This window comes from Panthera uncia, chromosome B1, assembly GCF_023721935.1.
Source record: "Panthera uncia isolate 11264 chromosome B1, Puncia_PCG_1.0, whole genome shotgun sequence".
Classification (NCBI taxonomy): domain Eukaryota; kingdom Metazoa; phylum Chordata; class Mammalia; order Carnivora; family Felidae; genus Panthera; species Panthera uncia.
In genome coordinates, this window is record NC_064811.1 from 120318265 (window position 1) to 120341335 (window position 23071).

The window sequence follows — 23071 nt, forward strand, 5'->3', positions numbered from 1 at the left end:
AAAGAAAGAAAGAAAGAAAGAAAGAAAGAAAGAAAGAAAGAAAGAAAGAAAGAAAGGAAGGAAGGAAGGTGTGGAAGGAATATGGGAGGAAAGATGCGTAATAATGCTTATTCACAGCCCAACCATAAAGGTTTTCTACACCTGTTAAGAGAAGTGCCACTTCCCACCATCCGTGATTTATAAAAAGGGCATTTATTGACAGACCTGGCCATTCTCAGCATACTCCATTTTCACAGAACAGCATCGACTATACAGTGCTCTGCTGTATATATACAAGCATGATTCCACTCAATCACTATAAGCCACCAATGTGACTGTGTGAAAAAGAAACTTTGAGAGACTTAATATGCTTCTACCAAAGAGAGGTGTAACCTCTCCTGATTTTGTTAAGGCATTTTGATTGTTTACAAAACAAAGACATTTAGAAAAATAGGTTTTGAGTCATGTGTATATTAAACAAGTGAGTGATCCACATGGGAGTTACATTCAGAAGGCAACCACCAGTGATATATTATCAATTTGGAGAAATCTTCCAAGCTGTGTTTTATAGGTTTCAGCCCTACATTTCTTATCATTACTAATATTCAGAATAAAGGAATTAAAAATATGTAGTGGTTTGTGCTCTGTTAAAAATTAATTTAAATGACTCTGATGAAATGGGTGAATTTCCTACAAAATGAGATTAAAAATGAAGACACAAAAATGTGCAAATTTTAACACCAGAATAAAGTACATTTGACAGGTGAACCTTAAGTAGAAAAGAAGATAAGGTTGGAAGATAAGGGGCTAGATTTAACCATGAGTAGAATGGGTAACCTAATGTCCTAAGTCAGTCATTCTCAACCAGGGATGATTTTGTCCCACTGGACACATTTGGCAACAGCTGGAGACATGTTTCACCATCACAATGAAGGGTGCTACTAGCTCCTAGTGGATGGAAGCCAGGGATATAGTACACATCCTGTACACAACAAAAGTTCACCACAACCAAAAATTATCTGGCCCAATTTTCAATCCTGTTGAAGTTGAAAAACTAATAAATTTTAAAAATTATGTGATACAGGAAGGTATTAAAATAAATGATAATAGGCATTTAAAGTTTCCCCTCAACAATATTCTGTACCAAAACCTTATTAGAATATTGTATCCTATTTAGGGTATTACCCTTTATAAAATCTAGGTTGTGAATGATTAAAAATGGACTCTGCTAAAATTGTTCTGCTTATGTAAGGAACATTATGTTATTACTCTGTCTCCCACCTATTTAGAAGATGCGGAAATAATGCATGCCTGTTTGGAAGTTGACTTCTGTGTCTTAGGTTAGCATCAAGAACAGCTAAGACTCCTGGATAGGAAATATGCTCACAAATATACTGTCTGATAAACAGGATAAAAAAGAAATGTGAATAAAATTTAAGCTGAATGTTTTGGAGAATTCAGTCAGTTCTCAATTGTGTGCTAAAAGAAAATATCTAAGAGTTAGAACACATAGAAAAATATAAAATACACCAAAAATATAAATACCACAGAACTCTAAATGAATGAGCCAAAAATCTTACATTACCAACATCAAACTATCCCAAAGGCTCAACATGTTTTAATAATATGCATTTTATAGCTAGAAATGTGGTAAAAAAAAAAAAAAATGAAGAATGAGGGATTCCAAATCAAAATAAACAAATCTTCAAGCCACTTTGGAGTAGACAACGGTTAGAAAAGGGATAAGGTGCTGGAAATGAAGTTAGAAGAGATCATTTTAAAAAGTGGGAAATGACAAGCAAGTTTTTGTGGTGAGAAGAGTTTATTTTTGTGAAGCCACACTGAACAAAATGACACAGTGGAACCATTTTGTGTGGTCCTGTTCATATTTCCATTGGATGGGCACTGTGCTGATTCCACCATATGCTTTGCAGCCAAATATGACAAAATGTGACTTTTAAGCAAAAATATGTATAAAATATTGTTTATTATTTAAATTTCAAAAACAAGTATTACATTCAGAATAAGAACCACCTACTAGTTAAGCATTATAAAACACACCCTACATATGTATGGACATAGCTTTAGTCTAAACATTTGCTAAATGTTCTTTGATGAGTAGTTGAATTTATAATACTATTTAATTCATTAAACTGTTCAGTATGACAAATACACGAAATTTTACTTGGATAATATATCATCCAACAACTAAAAGGACATAGTTTGTATTATTGTAACATAATGTGATTTGGAAGTGGAGAAAAATGTGAGAAGTCTTCAGACAAGTCTTTTTACCTCTTAGCCAGTAGTTTCAACCTCTTGGCCAGCAACTCTTTTTCCCAGAAATACCAACACAAAATTAAGGATCTTTCTTAGAGTTTCCCTCCCAGACAGTAGGAAGAAGCAAGACTCTTTTGTGTTAACTCCCGAAGAATTAGGAATTAACCACACTGAGCATCTTTTTTTTAAATCAATGCCTTTCTCACTTCTGAAAATTTCTCTCCCATTTTCCCTTCATTTACAGGAATCACCAGTTCTTTCTGTCCCTCCCATCTCCTCTTCTACAACTTCTCAGAAAGCAAATAGTACATCTCCTCATTTTAAGTTTCAAATTAAAATCAGATTAATTTTGGGGTGCTTGGGTGGCTCAGATGGGTAAGTATCTGTCTCTTGATTTCAGCTCAGGTCATAATCTCATAGTTCGTGAGTTCAAGCTCTGCATTGGGCTCTGCACGGATAGTGCAGAGCCTGCTTGGGATTCTCTGTCTCTTTCTCTGCCCCTCCCTCACTTGCACTCTCTCTCTCCTTCAAAAATAAATAAACTTTTAAAAAATCAGATTAATTTTATATTAAAATCTGTGTTTTTAAACCCCCTTTTTTCTCATCTTTTTTTTCATTTTTTAAATTTTTTTGCATTCTTGTTATGTTCTCAGCTTTCTTTCAGTTTACTACTCTTTCTTCAATTGTGCCTAACAACTGTTATGTCAGCATGACTATATTTTTCATTTCTAAAAGTTCTTTTCAGTTATTTTTAAAATTTACCTTTTCTTTATTACTAGGCACAACTGAAAGAGAGCTAAGAACATAACAAGAATGAAGAAAATAAAAATTTGTATATTGGAGTCTTAACCCCCAGGACCTCAGAATACATTCTCATTTGGAAACAGGTTCATTGCAGATGTAATTAGTTAAGTTAGGATTAAAGTCAGCTGGAGGAGGATGGGCCCCTAATCCAACATGACTGGGATCTTTATCAGAAGGGGAAGTTTGGACACAGACACGCACATGCAGGAGAACACCATGTGAAAATGAAGGCAGAGATTGGGGGGATATCCCATGCAGCAAGGAATACCAAAGGTTGTCAGCAAAACACCAAAAACTAGGTGAGAGGCATGAAACAGATTCTTCCTCACAGGCCTCGGAAGGAATCAACCCCGCTGACACCTTGATCTCACATTTCTAATCTCCAAAACAGTGAGATAATAAATTTTTGTTGTTTAAGCCACTCAGTCTGTTGTGCTTTGCTACAGGAGCCCCAGAAAACTAACACCAGGGGTCAGCTGACACCGGAGATACGGGGCTCCTTGGGGGAATCAGAGGGCCAGTGAGGAGCCTTACCAGCTAGGAGATAGGGTCTTAAGCCTGGGAAATGATGGAAACTCACGGATAAACCTTGTGCCACAGGAAGGTAAAACTGAGCTACCTGAGTAAGGCCAAGAATCTAGGAGGGCTTCTTTGTAAATAAAAAGAGACTAGAGAAATTCTACTTACTGAGCTAGAGAAATAAAAGTGTATCCCCCTAGAGCCTTGGGCAGAAAAAGAGTCTACATATAAGATCTTACCATCTATGAACAGAGGTCATTTTACTTCTTCCTTTCAAATTTGGATGCCTTTCATTTCTTTTTCTTGCTTAGTTGCTCTGCCTGGGACTTCTATTACTTTGTTGAATAGCAGTGGTAAAAGCAGGCATGCTGGCTTTGTTCCTGATCTTAGAAGAAAAATGGTTCAGCCTTTCACTACTGAGAATAATGTTCTCTGTGGGTTTTCATATATTGTTTTTATTATGTTGAGGTAGTTTCCTTCTGCTCCTAGTTTGCTGAGAGTTTTTATCATGAAACGTTATTGAATTTTGTCAAATGTTTCTTCTGCCTCAATTGAGATGTTCATACATTTTTCTCCCTTCATTCTGTCAATGTGGTATGTTACATTGGCTGATTTTCATATATTAAATCATCCTTAGATCATTGATGATTCATTCCAGGAATAAGTCCCACTTGGTCATGATGTATAATCCTTCTAATACACTGTTTGAATTCCGTTTTCTAGTATTTTGCTGACAATTTTTGCATCAATGTTCATTAGAGACATTTTTTTCATGTTGTGTTGTGTGTGTGTGTGTTTCCTGTAGTTTCTTTATTTGGCTTTTGTTTCTTTTATTTTACCTTTATCAGGCTAAAGTTGACCTTACAGAATGAGTTAGGAAATATTTCTTCCTCTTTAATATTTGGAAAAAGTTTGAGAAGAACTCGCGTTAATTCTTCTTTAAATATTTGGTAGAATTCACCAGAGAAACCACCAGGTCCATAGCTTTTCTTAGGAGATCTTTGATTACTGATTCAATTTCATTACTAGTTGCAGATTTATTCAGATTTTTCTAATTCTTCACTATTCAGTCTTGATAGTTTTGTGTTTCTAAGAATTTGTTCATTCCATCTAAATTATCCAGTTTGTTGGCATACATTCATAGTACGCTCATATCCTTTTAATTCTATAAAATCAGCAGTAATGTCCCTACTTTCATTTTTGATTTTAGTAATTTGAGTCTTCTCATTCTTATTTTCTTAGTCTTTTTAGCTAAAAATTTATCCATTTTGTTGATCATTTTGAGGAACAATTTTTGGTTTCATTGATTTTTCTCTATTGCTTTTCTATTCTCTATTTCACTTATCTCTGCTCTAATTTTTGTTATGTCCTTTCTTCTACTAACTTTCAGTTTAGTCTGCTCTTTTTTCTAGTAAAGGTTGTTGATTTGAAATCTTCTCTGTTTTTTAGTGTAAGTATTTACAACCATAAATTCTCCCTTAGCACTGCTTTCACTGCATCGCATAAGTTTTGGCATATTGTCATTTTCATTTGTCTCTGTCTTGGTCTGCTTGGGATGCCATAACAAAATATCATAGATTGGGTGGCTTAAACAACAGCAATTTATTTTGCTCACAGTTCTGGAGACTGGGAGTCAAAGATCAAAGTACCAGAAGAGTTGGTGTCTGGTAAGAACTCTGCCCTTGAGTTGTAGACTGCCACTGTCTCACTGTGTGCTTATGTAAACTCTTCTTGTGCATGTGGGGGAGGGGATGGTGGTGGCAGACAGAGCTCTCTGGTGTATCTTCTAACAAAGACACTAATCCTATTGGATCAGGGTCCCACCCTTATTACCTCATTGAACCTTAATTGCTTCCTTAAAGGTCCCATCGCCAAATTCGGCCACACTGGGGGTTAGGGCTTCAACATATGAATTTTGGGGAGACACAAACATTCAGTCCATAACATTCAGCTCCTGGCCCAGTTTATGCCTTCAACATTTTGCTTAGAAATCTCTTCAGCTAAATATCCAATTTCATTGTTTACAAGTTCTATCTTCCACAAAATACTAGAGCACAATTCAGCCAACTTCTTTGCCAGTTTGTAACAAGGATCACCTTTCTTCTAGTTTCCAATAACCTATTCTTCACTTCCGTCTGAGACTTCACCAGAGTGATCTTTAAAATCCATATTTCTACCAATATTCTATTCATGATTATTTAAGAAAATGGAGGTTTTCTCTCCAGCTCTCCTCTTTTCCTTAAGAGACCCCACTAGAATCACCATTGACATCCATTTTTCTACCAACAGCATCTTCATGGAAATCTAGGCTTTTTAAAGCACATATCTCTGGGGCACCTGGGTAGTTCAGTTGGTTAAGTGTCCAACTTTGGCTCAGGTCATGATCTCACAGTTCACCAGTTCAAGCCCCATGATAGGCTCTATGCCAACAGCTCAGAGCCTGGAGCCTGCTTCAGATTCTGAGCCTCCCTCTCTCTCTGCCCCCTCCTGCTTGTGCTCTATCTCTCTGTCTCTCTCTCTCTCTCTCTCAAAAACAAAACAAAACAATACAAAAGGCACATATCTCCAAAATCCTCCAACCTTCACCCATTACCCATTTCCAAATCTACTTCCACAACTTTAGGTATTTGTTACAATCAGCATGCCTGCTTCATGGCACCAAATATATCCGCTCAGGCCATTATGACAAAATACCATACCGTGTGGCTCAAACAACAGAAATTTATTTTCTCACAGTTTTGGAGGCTAGAAACATCAAGGTCCAGCAGGGTTCAGTTTCCTAGTTTCAGTTCTCTTCTTGGCTTACAGATGGTTACCTTCTCAGTGTGTCTTCACATGATCATTCCTTGGTGAATGTGGGAGGAGAGAGAGACAGGGAGGCAGGGGGAGGCGGCACCTCTCTGTTGTTTTTTCTTATAAGGAGACTAATCCTGGTGGATTAGGGCCACACACTTTTTACCCCATTTAACCTTAATTACTTCCTTAGGGCTCCTCTATCTCCAAATAAACCCATACTGGGGGATAGGTTTTCGACCTGAATTTTAGGAGGACACAAACATTCAGTCTCTAACAGTCTCTAACTATTTTCTAACTCCCTTGTAATTTCTTCTTGACTCACTGGCTGTTTAATTTTCACAAATGTGGAATTTTCCACTTTTCCTTCTGTTATTGATTTCTAACATCATCGTGTTGTGGTCAAAGAAGATACTTTGTGTGATACTTATATTTTAAAATCTGTTTTAAATTTAAAATTCATTACCTAACATATGTCTACCCCAGAGACCTTTCCATGTTCACTTAAGAATGTGTATTATGTGGTTGAGTATTATATATATATATACACACACACACACACACACACACACACACATATATATATACATATATTAGATCTAATTGATTCATTATGTTGTTCAAGTCCTCTATTTCTTTATTTATCTTCTGTGCCGTTGTTCCATCCATTATTGAGAGTTGAGTATTGAAGTCTCCAACTGTTACTGTAGAAATGTCTTTCTCTCTCCCTTCAATTTTGTCAATTTTTGCTTTATATATTTTGACAGTCTGTTATTGAATGCATAAATATTTACAATGGTTTTATCTTTATCGTATAAAATGTTTTATTAATATATAATGTCTCCCTTTGTCTCTTGTGACCTTTTTAAATTTAAAGTCTATTTTGTCTGATAATAATATAGCTAGCTACCTCTGCTCTCTTTTGGTTACATTTGCACAGAATAACTTTTTCTACCTTTTCACTTTCAACCAATTTGAGTATCTGGATCTAAAGTTAGTCTCTTATAGACAGCATATAGTTGGATCTGTTTTTTTTTTTTTTTTAAGTTTATGTACTTATTTTGAGAGAGAGAGAGAGAGAGAGAATCCCAAGCAGAGAATCCAATGCTCAGCGGGCTCATGGGATGAGGGCTCGATCCCATGACTGTGAGATCATGACCTGAGTTGAAATCAAGAGTCAGATGCTTAACTGACTGAGCTACTCAGGTGCCCCTGGATCTGTGTTTTAATCCAGTCTGCCAATATCTGTCTTTTGACTAGAGAGTCTAATAAGTAATTGTTGATAACTAGGTATTTACTTCTGTCACTTAGCTATTTATTTTCTATATGCTTTATAACTTTCTTATCCTTCATTTCCTGCATTTGATCTTTTGTATTTAGTTGATTTGGGGGAGTGAAATGTTTTAATTATCTTCTAATTTTCTTTTATGTATATCCTATAACAATTTTCCTTGTGGTTACCACGGAGATTACATTTAACATCATAAAGTTATAACACTGTAATTTGAATTTATATCAGATTAATTCCAAAAAGATACAAAAGTTCTGCTTTTTTATAGTTCTATCCTCACCCCTTCGGTAAATGTCGCAAAATTATGTCTTTGTACATTATGTGTCCAAGAACTTAAATCAATAATTATTTTTAAAAATGCACTAGTCTCTTAAAATTATGTAGGAAACAAAATGTGTGGTTACAAGTAAAATTCTCAATAACACTAGCTTTTAGACCAATAAATTTTAAAAATGTATTGGTCTTTTAAGTCATGTGGAAAATAAAAAGTGGAGTTATACACTGTTGAAATCTTTATTTCTTCACACAGCTTCAAGTTATTATCTAACATCCTTTTATTTCAATCTTCAGGACTCCCTTTAATATTTCTTGCAGGGAAGATCTAGTGATAAAGAACTCCCTCAGATTTTGTTTATTTAGGAATGTATTAATTTCTCCCTCACTTCTGAGAAAAGTTTTGCTGGATATAAGATTGTTGGTTGACAGATTCTTTCTTTTAATACTTTGAATATATCAGCCCACTGCCTTCTGACTTCCAATGTTTCTGATGATAAATCTGCAAAAAATCTTACTGAGGATCTCTTGTGTGTAACCATTTGTTTTCCTCTTGCTGCATTCAATATTCTGTTTTACTTTTTGACAGTTTGATTATAACGTGTCTTAGTGTGTATCTCTTTGATCACCCTACTTGGAATTCATTGAGCTTCTTGGATGTTTGTCTTCATGTCTTCCATCAAATTTTTTGACGTTTTCAGCCATTATTTCTTCAAATGATCTCTCCTTCCCTTCCTTTCTCTCTTTTCTTTCTAGGACTCCCACAATGTGTAAGTTGGTCCACTAGATGGTGTCCCACAGGTTCCTTAGGCTCTCTTATTTTTTTTTTCTGTTCTTCACACTCGATAATTTAAATTGTCCTATCTTCAAATTTGCTGAATCTTTCTTTTATGATTCAAATCTGCCTTTGAATGCCTCTAGTGAAATTTCTACTTCACTTACTATACTTTGCAACTACAGAATTTCTTTTTGGCTTCTTTTTAAATTTTCTGTCTTTGGTAATATCCCATTTTGAACATACATTTTTTTTTTCTGGACTTTTCCCACATCTTCCTTTAATTCTTTGAGCATCATTATGATAGTTATTTTGTCCAGTAGATCTGTCTTTTGGTCTTCCTCAAGAATAGTTTCTGTTTGTATATTTCTTTTCTTTTCTTTTCTTTTCTTCTTCTTCTTCTTCTTCTTCTTCTTCTTCTGAAGTGCATAAAAGTCTTCTTTCCTTTGAATGGGCAATACTGCTTAGTTTCTTGGGTAAAGGTTTTTTTTCTGCTTAGTTTCTTTATATGCTTTGAGATATTTTTGTTGAAAATGGACATTTGAATCTAATAATGTGGTATCTCTCAAAATCAAATTCTTCTCCTTCAAGGGTTCGCTATTTTTTATTTTTGTTTTGATCCTTGTAGGCTATCTCTTTGCTGAGGATCAGCCTGAAATATAAACAAGGTCTTTGTAGGCCTTTTCTGAGCCTGTACCTTTCCCTTGGCATGTGAAATGACTTTCTAATTTCCTTTTATTATGCAGCTGCTTTTGAATGTCCTAGTCTTTAATGTGTGGCTCTCATAAGGGCAGAAAGATAAAAATTATGGTAATAAATGAAACAAAGTGCCAGCTCATCAAATCCTCTGGCATTCATTTGTGCCAGAGAGGGAAAGGCTTACAGCAATGGAGTGGGGGGTGGGGTGCAACCATGGGTGGCCACTTCTGTGTCTGCACTTACATGACTAGAAGCAGCAATCAGAACTCAATATCAGATATTCAATATTTAAAGGAGAGGGTCCTGGTGTGCCTGGGTGGTTCAATTAGTTGAGTGGCCGACTTCAGCTCAGGTCATGATCTAAAGTGGGTTTGAGCCCCACATCAGGCTCTCCACTGACAGCATGGAGCCTACTTCAGATTCTCTGTCTCCCTCTCTCTCTGCCCCTCCTCCGCTTGCACACACACATGTACACACACACACACACACACACACACACACACATGCATGCACACATTCTCTCTCTCTCTCTCTCAATAATACACATTAAAAATAAATAAACAAATGTTCACCCCGGCTCCTGCAAGTTGCATGTAAGCTGCTCAAAGATTATCTGTGTAGCTGCCTGCCTTGACCTGGAAGTGGAAGATAGGGGGGCTACCACTGTGCTAAGAGTTGAAATTGATTGAAATTAACTTCCAAGCCTTCGTTTAGAATCTGCAAGCCTTCAATAGACTCCAGGGTTCCAAAATAGTTACAGAAGAGATTCTGCAGTGTGATTATTGTCTAGGTGAGAAGAAAGATTTCTGATGCTTCCTACTCCATCTTCCCAGAATCCTCCTCCCCAGCTAAATATTTTCAATAAATACAGAGTCTGCAAATATCAACATTGCTATGAATTGAAGTGTTTTCTTTCTTTTAAAGTAAAAAAAGAAAGAAAGAAAAAAAAAGAAAGTTAACATAACCACCTGTTTCTACTTGGAAGAAATTCTAGAGTGCAAATGCATTTATAGAGAATACTGCCACATGACATCATAAAAAAACCATGGTCTGACATCACATGATTCCTATAACATACAAATATTATTCTTTTTTTAAAATATTATTCTTAATGATGCCAAGATTTTGTGACTCAAGATGTGGAGTTAAAGGAAAGAGAAATGAGATCCTTAAGTAAAAGAAACTTACATGCATGTGAAATCTGGACTCAGAGAGCTGAATTCATGCTGTATCCTGGAACACAAATGAAATGTAATATATTCATTCACTCCTTCCTTCCTTTCTTCATTCCTCTCTTTCTTCCTTCCTTTCTCCCTCCCTCCCTTTCTTCCCTCTCTTTCTTTCCTCTCTCCTTTTCTCCCTCCTTTCCTCCCTCCTTCCCTCTCTCCCTCTCTTCCTCCCTCTCTTCGTTCCTCCTTCCTTCCTTCTTTCCTTCCTTCCTTCCCTCCCTCCCTCCCTCCATCACTAAACAAAATTATTGTATACCATCATATCACAAGCACTGTCTTAGACACTGGATATAAAACAGTGAACAAAAAGACAAAGTCTCTTTCTCATGGAGTTTACATTCAGACAGACTAAAAATAGTAGATACAACAAATAAATTATGTATTATGTTCAAAGGTAGTAAATGCTATGGAGAAAATATAAAGTGGGAAAAGGGAATGAGGAGTGTCAGGGTAGGTAAAAGTGCTGCTATTTCTTCTGTAGTGTTTAGTGTTAGGGAAGCCCTCATTGTAGTAAATAATTTACAATATTTGAATCATAGTCAATTCAGTCAGTAGTTAAACCTTCCTTTAAATCAGTTAATATACAATACCCAAATTAGCCTAACTTTCTCCACCTGGAGAATCTTTTGATCTTTTTCCTTATTAAATTAAAATGTACCAAAATGCTGTGCTCGTTGCTTAGTGTGTCAGGCAGTTTGACATAAAAAAAAAAAAAAAAACCCTGAATAAATACCCCTCCACCCCTATCCCAGAGGTGTATGCAATTATTAGAGTGATTCTTTAAAGGACTTGTTAAAATGCCAAAATAGTGCCACAGAAAACATGTGAAATAAAGATTTAAGTTTTCTTTATGAAAAAAAAAAGTGTTTAACAAGGGTTTATGGGGTTTTATAAAAACACCTTAACACCTTACAGACCTAAGGGGGAAAAAGCCCTATTTAAGTATCATGCACCAATAGCAGACCACCCAATGCTGATGACTAGAAGCCTCAAACAGACCCATCCTTGGGAGCCTATGTGGAGACCCTAATTTTATGGTCATTTTAATTGTATTTGGGTTATTACCTCATGCCCCAGCAAACACCTACAGTATTTAATAAAAATGAGCACAGAACACTGTTCTAGTTAAAGTATGTACCCAAATCATAAACTAAGTATGCTTCACCATAAATTAACTGGGTGTTTAGTGTTTCTTCGCCTTTAAGTTATATTTATTTTTCTTATAACATGGTATGCTTCACTATATACCAAATCAACGTTAATTGACTTAGCATTTAGATGCACTCTTCTATCTCTGGCTCATACATCCACAAACACACCTGCCCTACATATTATAAAGTGATAAGTACAGTTAATCAACCCTCCAGATATTCAAGAGAATAACTATATTAGATCACTGGAACTGAAAAGCAAATAAATCTTGAAAAGAAAGGAAAAAGAAAACTCATTTTGTGTTTGTCTAGATTCTAGCTATAGTGCTACTAGTTATATCATAGTTGAGTCAGATATAAGGAGTTGTGGTCTTCCTCTGCAAAACAAAAGGAAATATCTTGAAAAACCACACTCCTTCATTTTGTATTTGTCTATGGTCTTAAAGATGGATTCTTAATTTTTTTGCTTCAGTGCTCTTCAGAAAAAAATTAACAGATGAGGACAACATATAGCATTTAGAATTGATGTTCTTTACTGTCATGACTGACTAGCTATTCTAGCACCATTCCCTTAATTACCAAATGTGTAGTTCCTTCTATTTCCTTACCTAGTCATTCCATAACCCATGAAATTTAGATCTGCACAACCCTCCCCCTACAACATCACACTAAGAGAGTTCTTGTTTTGTTTTTTAATTTTTTAAAATGTTTTTTTTTTACTTATTTATTTTTGAAAGAGAGACAGAATGCTAGCTGGAGAGGGGTAGAGAGAGTGGGAGACACAGAATTGGAAGCAGGCTCCAGGCTCTGAGCCATCAGCACAGAGCCTAACATGGGGCTCAAACCTGTGAGCCATGAGATCATGACCTGGGCCAAAGTTGGAAGCTCAACTTACTGAGCCACCCAGGTGCACCAAAGGAATTCTTGTTTCAGTCTCCCCAAATATCCTAACTGCCAACATTGCTGGTCTTTTTTTAGTCTTCATTTGATTTGACTTCTCTGTAACTTCTACCTTATAGAGTACTTCCTCCATAAAACTCTCTCTGACTTGGGCTTCCACACCACCACCATCATGGTTTCCATCCTCCAGTCTTAGAAAACCTTCTCAGTCTCCTACACTGGCTTCTTTTTCTCTGAATATCTTTTAATTATAGATAATCCTATATCATCCTGTACATTATTCTCTTTGCACTCTGCAAACATTCCTTGAGTGATTCTATCAATCTATATGGTTACAATACAAATTGAATGTGTGACGTGCCATCCTCCAAGAAAAACAGATTCCTTCCCCCATGTTCCCAATTCTGAAAAGAGAGATATCACCTGCCAGATGTTGGTGCCAGAAACCTAGATGTCCTTCACCTTTCATGTAGGGTTACCAGATTTAGAAATTAAAAATACAGGGCCTTCAATTGAATCTTAATTTCAAGTAAACAATGAATAATTTTTCAGTGTTAATATTTCCCAAATACTGAAATTTAACTGAGCACGTTATATTTTATGTGGCAATCCTACCTCTACATCTAATCAAACATCAAGCTCTTAATCTCTTCAAGTCCTTTTATTTCCCATTGCCTCCCTCCTAGACCTAACCACCATTGTCTATTGCTTAGATCTCTAAAATAGCCTTCCAATCAGACTCCTTGAATGCTCCATGACCCCCTAAAATCCATTTCCTACACAGCAAACAGAGTGATCTCTTTTTTAAAGTTTATTTATTGTGAGAGAGAGAGAGAGAGAGAGAGAGAGAGAAGTAGGGGACAGAGGGAGGGAGAGGGAGAGGGAGAGGGAGAGAGAGAATCCCAAGTAGGCTCCAAGCTCAGTGCAGAGCCTGACATGGTGCTCAATTTCATGAACTGTGAGATCATGACCTGAACTGAAATCAAGAGTCAGACGCTTAACTGACTGAGCCATCCAGGCACCCCCAGAGTGATCTTTAAAAGCAAACAAACATGAATTACATTAGGACATTCATCCTCTTACTTCCCATCAACACATCTCTTACTATTATCACCTTAAAGCTGGCTTCTGCTTACTTCTCCATCCTATATTTTCGTGATTCAATTTAGTTTACTATGTTTTTTTTTTTTAATTTTTTTTTTAAACGTTTATTTATTTTTGGGACAGAGAGAGACAGAGCATGAACGGGGGAGGGGCAGAGAGAGAGGGATACACAGAATCGGAAGCAGGCTCCAGGCTCTGAGCCATCAGCCCAGAGCCCGACGCGGGGCTCGAACTCACGGACCGTGAGATCGTAACCTGAGCTGAAGTCGGATGCTTAACCGACTGAGACACCCAGGCGCCCCAGTTTACTATGTTTGACTACAATTATCTTATTTCAATTCTTCAAATTCCTTTTGGGTCTTTCTGCCTTCCCACATACTGTTTCCATTGCCCTGGACTTTATAGACCACTGATAACAGAATTTGTACTTTATTGAAGTGAAATTCACATAAAAGAAATTTAATCATCTTAAAGTGAACAATTCAGTGGAATTTAGTAAATTCACAATATTGTTCAACCTCCACTTCTATATTGTTGCAGAACATTTCCATCACTACAGAGTAAAACCTTTTAGTCGTTAAGCAGTTTCTCCCCATTCCCACCTCTCCTTATCTTCTGGCACCCATAAACTGCTTTTTGTCCCCATGGACTTGCATATTCTATATACTTCATATAAATGCAACCATATAATATGTAGTTCTTTGTGTCTGGCTTCTCTCATTTTAGCATAACATTTGGGGGATTTATACATGTTGTGGAATGTATCTGTTCCTCATCACTTTTTATGGCTGAATAATATTCCATTGTGCATATACACCACTATTTGTTTACCCTTTCATCTGTTGATGGACCTTTCGGCTGTCTCCATCTTTTGGTTATTGTGAATAGTGCTGTTAAAAACATGCTGGTACATGTATTTCTTTGAATACCTGTTTTCAGTTCTTTTGGAGTAAATAAGCATGAAATTGTGAGTCATATGGTAACTCTGTAGCTTAACTAAACTTTTTGAAGAACCACTAAACTGTTTTCCATAGCAGCTGAACCATTTTACATTCCATCAGCAATGTATGAGGGTTCAAATTTCTCCACATCCTCACCACTTGTTATTATCTGATATTTAGATATAACCATCCTAGTAGGTATGAGATGTATCTCATGTGGTTTTGATTTACATTTCTCAATGACTAATGGTTTTGAGTATAATACATATACACGGAGAGAGACAGAACATATAAAGCTTATTGCCTGTTTGTATATCTGCTTTGGAGAAATGTCTGTTCAATCGTTTGCCCATATTTTAACTGGGGTGTTTGTCTTGTTAATTTGTAAGAGTAGGTTATATATACTGGATGCTAAACCCTTGTCAGATACATGTTTGCAAGTATTTTCTCCCATTGTGTAGCTCTCTTTTCACTTTCTTGATATTGTGCTTTGATGCACAAAAGCTTTTGATTTTAATGAAATCTAATTTATTTTTTCTTTTATTGTTTATGCTTTTCGTGTTATATCTAAGAATTAATTGCCAAATTCATGGTCATGAATATTTGCTCCTACATTTATTTCTAAGAGTTTTATGGTTTTAGCTCCTTTATTCATATGGGCATTGATCCATTTGGGGTTAGTTTTTAATGTATGATGTGAGATAAAGGTCCAACTTGATTCTTTTCCATGTGGATATCCAGATGTCCAACACTATAACAGAATTTTCTCCTAGCCTCTTCCCCATCTCTTCCCACCTCCTTTTTCCAGTCCCTATATATCTTTCAGGGCTCAGCTTAAATGTTACTACCATCCTTGCATACCTGCTCCCTCCCTCTCAGAGTAGATGTCATTCTATTATTTAGATATTGAATAGATATTATTCTATTATCCCTACTATATGCCCACATTTCACCATGTGCTCAATTTCTGTCCTCCCTGCTACATTATGAACTCCAGAAGGTAACAACTATGTCTGTCTGATTCACCACTGTATCCCCATTGCCCAGTACAGTGTCTGCCATATATATTTGTTGAATTAATAAATATTTGTTGCATCACTTATTCTCCACAATTTATCTCCAATCCAGGCCTCTTCTCAATCACACTTAAAGACCCTGTATTTAATGAATATAAAATCTTTCTCTTGTTTCCACGTCTGTCTAAAATGACCTATGTTCATTCTTTGCCCTTTCCTTTGAAACATGCTCAAACATCACTCCTGTAAAGACTTACCAGACTCCTATAGCTACTTATTCATTCCTTCATAGCACCTTGTACTTATTTCTATAATAGCATTTAATATATCATATTACAGTCAATTGCTATAGGTCTAGTCCCACACCAGGCCATTAAGTCTTCAGTGGGAGGAATGGGATGGAAACAACCATTGAAACAATGGAAACCATGGAAACAATTGGTGACTAATTTCTACTCTATGGGAAAGTTACATTATATCCAAAGAAGGCCACTTCAGCTGACAGGGGCCACCTCAAATGTGGGCCCAGCAATGCATGATGATGAAACTTTTCATTCTAGCCACAATGTCCCAATTAAAAGTTATCACTTCTTAGCCTTATATGTTGATGGGGTAGCCAGTGAAATGTCTGCAGAGTTGTCAGGTGACTTCTAGAAAGGGTTGAGTCACTTGGGACAGAGACTCCTTTTGCCCTTATTCCTTTCTACTTTTTTCCAGCCTGAAATGTGGACGTGATGGCTGGAACTCTAACAGACATATTGGACCATTATCTGAAGTTGTGACATGACTTTGAAAACAGAAGCCACACGTTAGGATTGGAAGAACACAAACATGGATAGTGTCTAGGTCCTTAATGACTGTGACACTTCCATTCCACCCTGTCTACTTACAAACTTCTTTTACAAAATAGAAAAATGGAAAAATCGACCTTTATCTTGTTTCAAATACTGTTTGGAAATATTTCAAAGTTGTTTATTTTACGCAGCTAAACCAGTTCTAACTATTATTTCATATTTTCTTTTTAAATACAAAGTGAACCAGTAAAAGATATCCACAAAGATAGCTACAAGTCAGGCGCCTGGGTGGATCAGTTGGTTGAGCATCCGACTTTGGCTTGGGTCATGAACTCACGGCTCCTCATTGAGCCCCACCTCGGGCTCTGTGCTGACAGCTCAGAGTCTGGAGTCTGCTTCAGATTCTGTGTCCCTCTCTCACTCTGTGCCTCCCTCGCTCATGCTCTCCCTCTCTCTCTCTCTCTCTCTCTCTCTCAAGAATAAATAAAACATCTCTCTCAAGAATAAATAAAACATTGAAAAAAAAATTTTTTAAAGATAGCTACAAGTCACCTATCTATGACCCCACAGAAAGCACATTAAAAGTTAATGTTATAGAAGTAAACATATATGCATATGTATATGCATACATATATATGTACATATATATATATGCATACACTTCCCAGCTCTGTCCACTGAGAAGCCTAGAAGCAATGACACTACAGTAGGAATGAACACACCAGGAACCCAGATCTTGGTTTCCAAATGTCATTCTCCTCATGGCAATAGAAATAACCAGGGATGTGGAGAGAAATGGCTGATTCCAGGACTAGGGCAGGAGAAATACAAGATGAGCTGGAACTTTCTGGCCGAAAAGTAAGCAACAACAACAACAACAGCAACAACAAAATGATGTAGGCATGTTGAAAGGTTACAGGAGCCAACTTCTGAATGGAATCTAATAGCTAAATATGGACAATTTGAACAAGAAAATAAGTAGTAATATAATAGATTATAACTCATAGAATAAACATTCACAAGTCCATACTGACTTGTGAATTGAATAAATATTTGAATAAATTCAAAAATAATTGAATAAATAAGTACATGTGGAAAAATAGACAGCTCTTTATTACAGCAGAATTCCAACTAATAAATGTAGACTGAATGATGGAAATAAGAAAATTACCATTTGGCAATACCTGACTTAGTAATTATTGTAGGCTAGGATAATTGATGAATTAAAAAATTAGTAAGCAAAAGGATGGTAAAAAACAGGATATTACATGGTCTCAACATATCTTCCCACAAAATACTTATTAATCATAAAAGCGAAATAGTAATTGTATATGCAGAAATCTTGCAGACACCTTCTTAACCAAGTGATCAAAATTATCACCTACAGTGAGACAAACCAATGTCATGTATCTCCTGATAGGCCTGAAAAGGATATTACATCACTTTGGTGGTATTCTTGCACGGAGGCATAATTCAACATGCATGTTTCAACATGAGGAAGTATCAGACAAATCTAAATCAAAAGACATTCCACAAAAATAACTGGCCAGAACTTTTCAAAAGTGTCAAAGTCACGAGCAACAAATGAAACCTTCAGAACTGTCCTAGATTAGAGGAAACTAAAGTGACATGCCAATTAAATGCAGTGCAGAATCTTGGATTGGATCCTGGGCCATAAAAAGAACTTTAGTGGGATAAATGGCAAAATTTGAATGAAGTCTGTACATTAGTTAATATTGTTTCAATGTTAACTTGCTGGTTTTGATTATTATACCACGGTTAGAACATATTAATATTTGGGGAACCTGAATAAATAGCATACGGAAACTCTCTATTTTTGTAACTTTTTTTGAAACTCTGAAAGTATTTCAAAATAAAAAGTTAAAAAAAACAAATAGGTGTGACACCGAGATATTAAAAGAAATATATATTTTGGTCTTTGTCCCTGTTTTCTGGTTTACAGCTCCTAAATCCCTTGGAATCTCCAAAACGATGTGTCTTTTCGTATGCTAACAAAATAACTTGTGGCTGGGGCTCTTGAATAGCTTAGGTTGGGGGCTGGTTGCCAGGGAAACCAACCAGGTGATTAGAGGGTTGGAACTTTCAGCCCCACCCCCCAGATCTCTGGGGAGGGGAGAAGGAGGAGCTGGAGTTAAGCACTAATGGCTAATGATCTAATCAATGGTGCCTACTTAATAAAACCTACACTAAAAACCCTAATTATAGGGTTTCAAGAGCTTCCACGTTCCTGAACATGTCTATATCTAGGTGGGCTGGGAGGGTGGCCTGCCCAGAGGACATGGAGGCACTGCACGCCTTGTCTTATGCATCTTTTCCAACTGGCTGCTCTTGAGTTGTATCCTTTTATAATAAATCAGTAATCTAATAAATTAAGCACTTTTCCTGAGTTCTATTGAGCCATTCTGGTAAATTATCAAACCTGGGGAAGGGATCATGGGAACCTCTGACGCATAGCCATTTAGTCAGAAGCACAGGTGACAGCCTAGAGGTGCAACTGGCATCCCAAGTGGGGTGCAGTCTTATGGGCCAGCGCCCTTAATGTGTGGAGTTTACACTAGCTCCAGGTAGTTAATGTCCTAACTGAATTATAGGACATCCAGTTGGTGTCCAGAGAGTTGGAGAATTTCTTGGTGTACAAAACCCACAGGCTGGGTGTCAGAAATGCTGGTGTGAGTAGAAGAAATAGTTTTTCCTCTAACAGGTCGATGGTTATGCTAACGCATTATTCTTTATGTCAACATAAAGAATGTCTAATGCTATTCATGTCTAATAGAGTTGGCTATCTATCTCATAGAATATTTCTAGAAAAATTTCTTTTCAAATAATTTTTAAGTAGATCATTAACAGTGGGGATCTCCCAGTTACCAATGTTATGGTGACAACCACAAGATATATATATTTTTTATATCTATATATAAAATCTATTTTATATTTTATATCTATATATTTATATTTTATATTTTATATAAAATATATCTATTTTATATTTTTGGATTGGATCCTGAACGATTAGACCAAATTAGATCTTTTATATCTATATATTTATATTTTATATTTTATATCTATATATTTATATTTTATATCTATATATTTATATTTTATGTCTATATATAAAATATCCCGAAAAATAAAATAAAATACCCTGAATTAGGACTCAGTATTTTTTGAGGTGGGCAGTAGTATGATGCAAGTGGAATCTAAGAAAAATCTACATGGCAATGGTAAGAAAGAAAGATTTGAAAGAAGGAGGGGCATGGCCAGGTAACAGACCATGATCTAAATCAGAGTGGATGAAGATTTGAACTCTGGTTAGCAGTCAGGATAGAAGGAAGATATTAAAGAAATCTACATTTTAAAGTTCAGGATTTGAAATCTGAAAAACAAGGAAGGAGCCACAGATGCTAGTTATCATGGAAAACAGTAGCATCTTGATAGAAATAAAGAGATTGGGAGGGACATATGATGAACCCAATTTTGGCCATGTTGAACTTTAAGTAGTGACAGAACATTTGGAGATATGAGGCTGGAACTCAGAAAAGAGATTCAAGCTGGAAGTACATTTGGGTGTCACTAGCAAAATGTTAATTGCTGAAATCATTAGAATGTATGATCTCTTTGATAGAAAAACAGCAACAAAGAAAATCAGAGAAACAGGGGCTGCAGAAGGGAAAAGACTAAAATAGGTTCTTCTCATACTTCTATGCTCAGTTATTAGCAGAAAACATGACCACTTTAGTTTTAAAATTACAGCCAGCAACTTTTATAATGGTGCCTATCTTGCAACGACCCTCCGTCTCCAGGAATGGCTTATGGCTGCAGGGGTGGGGTCCAATGGCCATGCTGCTTCATGACCTTGCATCTTGGGCACCGATGAAGAGAATATAAACCTGGTTCAAGGGAAGGTATTCTCTTTCTCTTTCTCTCTCTCTCTCTCTCTCTCTCTCTCTCTGGCATTTACAACTCAGAATGGAAAGACTTTGCTACCAGGAGTCACATTTATGCTAAAGCCCCGTAGAAAAAGTCAACCAAATCCTATCTCTAAGGTCTCTGAAGCTTAATCCCCAAGGTCTGTTTTTCAATTCTCCATAACACATCAGTCTCTTCCAACAAATGCCATCCCTCTCCTTTTTGCTTTCAAGCACTTGAAATCAGTTTCCATTGCTATGAGCAAAACAATTAATACCACTGTCTTAGTCCATTCAGGCTGCTATAACAAAATACCAGAGACTGGGTAAGCTTATAAACAACAGCAATTTATTTCTCTCACATCTGGAGGCTGGGAAGTCTAGGATAGAGGCCCTGGCAGATTTGGTGTCTGGTGAGAACCTACTTCCTGGTTCACGGACAAAGGGTTCAGCCCTCATGACCTAATAACCTCTCAAAGACCCTCCTCTGAACATCATCACAGTGAAAATTAGGTTTCAACACATGAACTTGCCCCATGGGAGGTGAAGATGGGGACCAAACACCATAACAACGACAAATATTTAATGACCATTCCTTCAGCGCTACTCCAACTTTAGTGTGGATATGAATCACCTAGGCATCTTGTTAAATGTAGATTCTGATTTATTGGGCCTGGGGTGGAGTCTGGGATTCTGTATTTCTAACCAGCTTCCAGATGATGCCATTACTGCTGATCTGAAGACACACTTGAAGTAGCAAGGCACCACATAACACTAGCTCTTTCCTCAAGGAACTCATAGTCTGGCAATGCAGACAAGCCACATGCCTGTGAAATAAATAAATAATTCAAGGTATCACAGAAAGTACACTGGAGTGATTTTAGCCTTGGCTCTGTTTAATCCTACAGTGTTCAGAAGCACCTGGAAGGCTCAGTTGGTTAAGCGTTCAACTTTGGCTCAGGTCATGATCTCACGATTCGTGAATTTGAGCCCTGCATTGGGTTCTCTGCTGTAAGCACAGAGCCCACTTCCAATCCTGTTTCCCTCTCTGCCCCTACCCCACACTCTCTCTCAAAAATTAACATTAAAAAAACCCTACAATGTTCAAACTTGCAAATCACTGAATCAAACTGGACCTCAGTTTCTGTATCTGTAAAGGGAGAGTGACAGGATGACTATCACATCCTTCTCAACTGTTAAATTCAATCTGTGATTAGAATTAAGATTAATTACACAAACAGGGGTAATTAATGCCAGCTTAGACAATTATCCGTTATATGTGTATAATAAGAAAAGCTATTTCTTTTTTTTAATGTTTATTTATTTCTGAGAGAGAAAGAGAGAGACAGAGAGCGAGTGGGGGAGGGGCAGAGAGAGAGGGAGATACAGAATCTGAAGCAGGCTTCAAGCTGTCAGCACAGAGCCTGACATGGGGCTCGACCCCACAAACTGCAAGATCATAACCTGAGCCAAAGTCAAGGCTTAACCGACTGAACCCCCCAGGTGCCCCAAGATAAGTTATTTCTAATAAATATACACTTAATGATCTCAAAAATGTGCACAAAATATTGAGTGGAAAATCAATTTAACTAACAATATCTATAATATTGTCTTATGAATTCATGGTTAATTCTAACTTTTCCTCTTTATCTTTTTCTGGATTCCCTACTATTACAGGTAATATTTTTATAAGAAACCCCAAATCTATAATTTTTTTTAATGTTTATTTATTTTGAGGGAGAGAGAGACAGAGTGCAAGTAGGGGAGGGATAGAGAGAGAGGGAGACGCAGAATCCAAAGCCAGCTCCAGGCTCTGAGCTGTCAGCACAGAGCCCGATGCAGGGCTCAAACTCACGAACAGTGAGATCATGACCTGAGCTGAAGTCAGATGCTTTACTGACTGAGCCACCCAGGTGGCCCTAGAAACCCCAAATCTATAAAAGATAGTGCCCATCCTTGTCAATCCCTGACTGTCCCAACCCTACCCAACTGCTCCCCACCTGAGCTCTGAGTTGGGGATGGCTCAGTCTATCAATATATTTGAAGCTTCCTTCTCATGAGTGAACAGAATCCGGAATTCGTTTGTCCAGTGTTCCTGGAGGGAAATGGAGACCCCCAGGAATTCAGTTACCATTTCCTCTGACTGGCCTCCTGCCCAGCTTCTGGTTTTCACCCTAGCTCCCTGTTGGGATAGGAGCCCAGCCCTGAACCTTGGCCAAAAAAGCTGTAGCTCTTGCTCCACTTAATTCTGGCCAATCCAGGAGATAAATCCTGCTAGCGGTACCACAACCACTACCCATCTCCGCTTCCCCAGTTACTAGATTGTCTGCTTTAGCCCAGGAGACCTCCCAGAACTGAAGCTTAGATAACAGCTCAGATAATGGGATATCCAGCAAAACCTGAGAAATTCTCCCCCAGGCCTAACACATTAGCCTGCCAAAAGCCTTTACAAATGACTTCTTTACATTCACAAGTAGACTGACTAGAGATACAGCAACACGTTTTGCAGGCTAATTCACTGTATTGACCAAAAAAAGCAGCTGTAACTTCAGAGGTAAAATGTATGTGCTATCCAATCATGGTGTGAGCACACACTT

At 37.1% G+C, this 23071-nt stretch overlaps 1 protein-coding gene across 3 annotated transcripts in view; it reads right to left on the reverse strand.

Moving 5' to 3' along the window:
• Positions 1 to 23071, reverse strand: part of ANAPC10 (anaphase promoting complex subunit 10) — a 261798-nt gene that overhangs the window by 99765 nt on the left and 138962 nt on the right. The window lies entirely within an intron of this gene.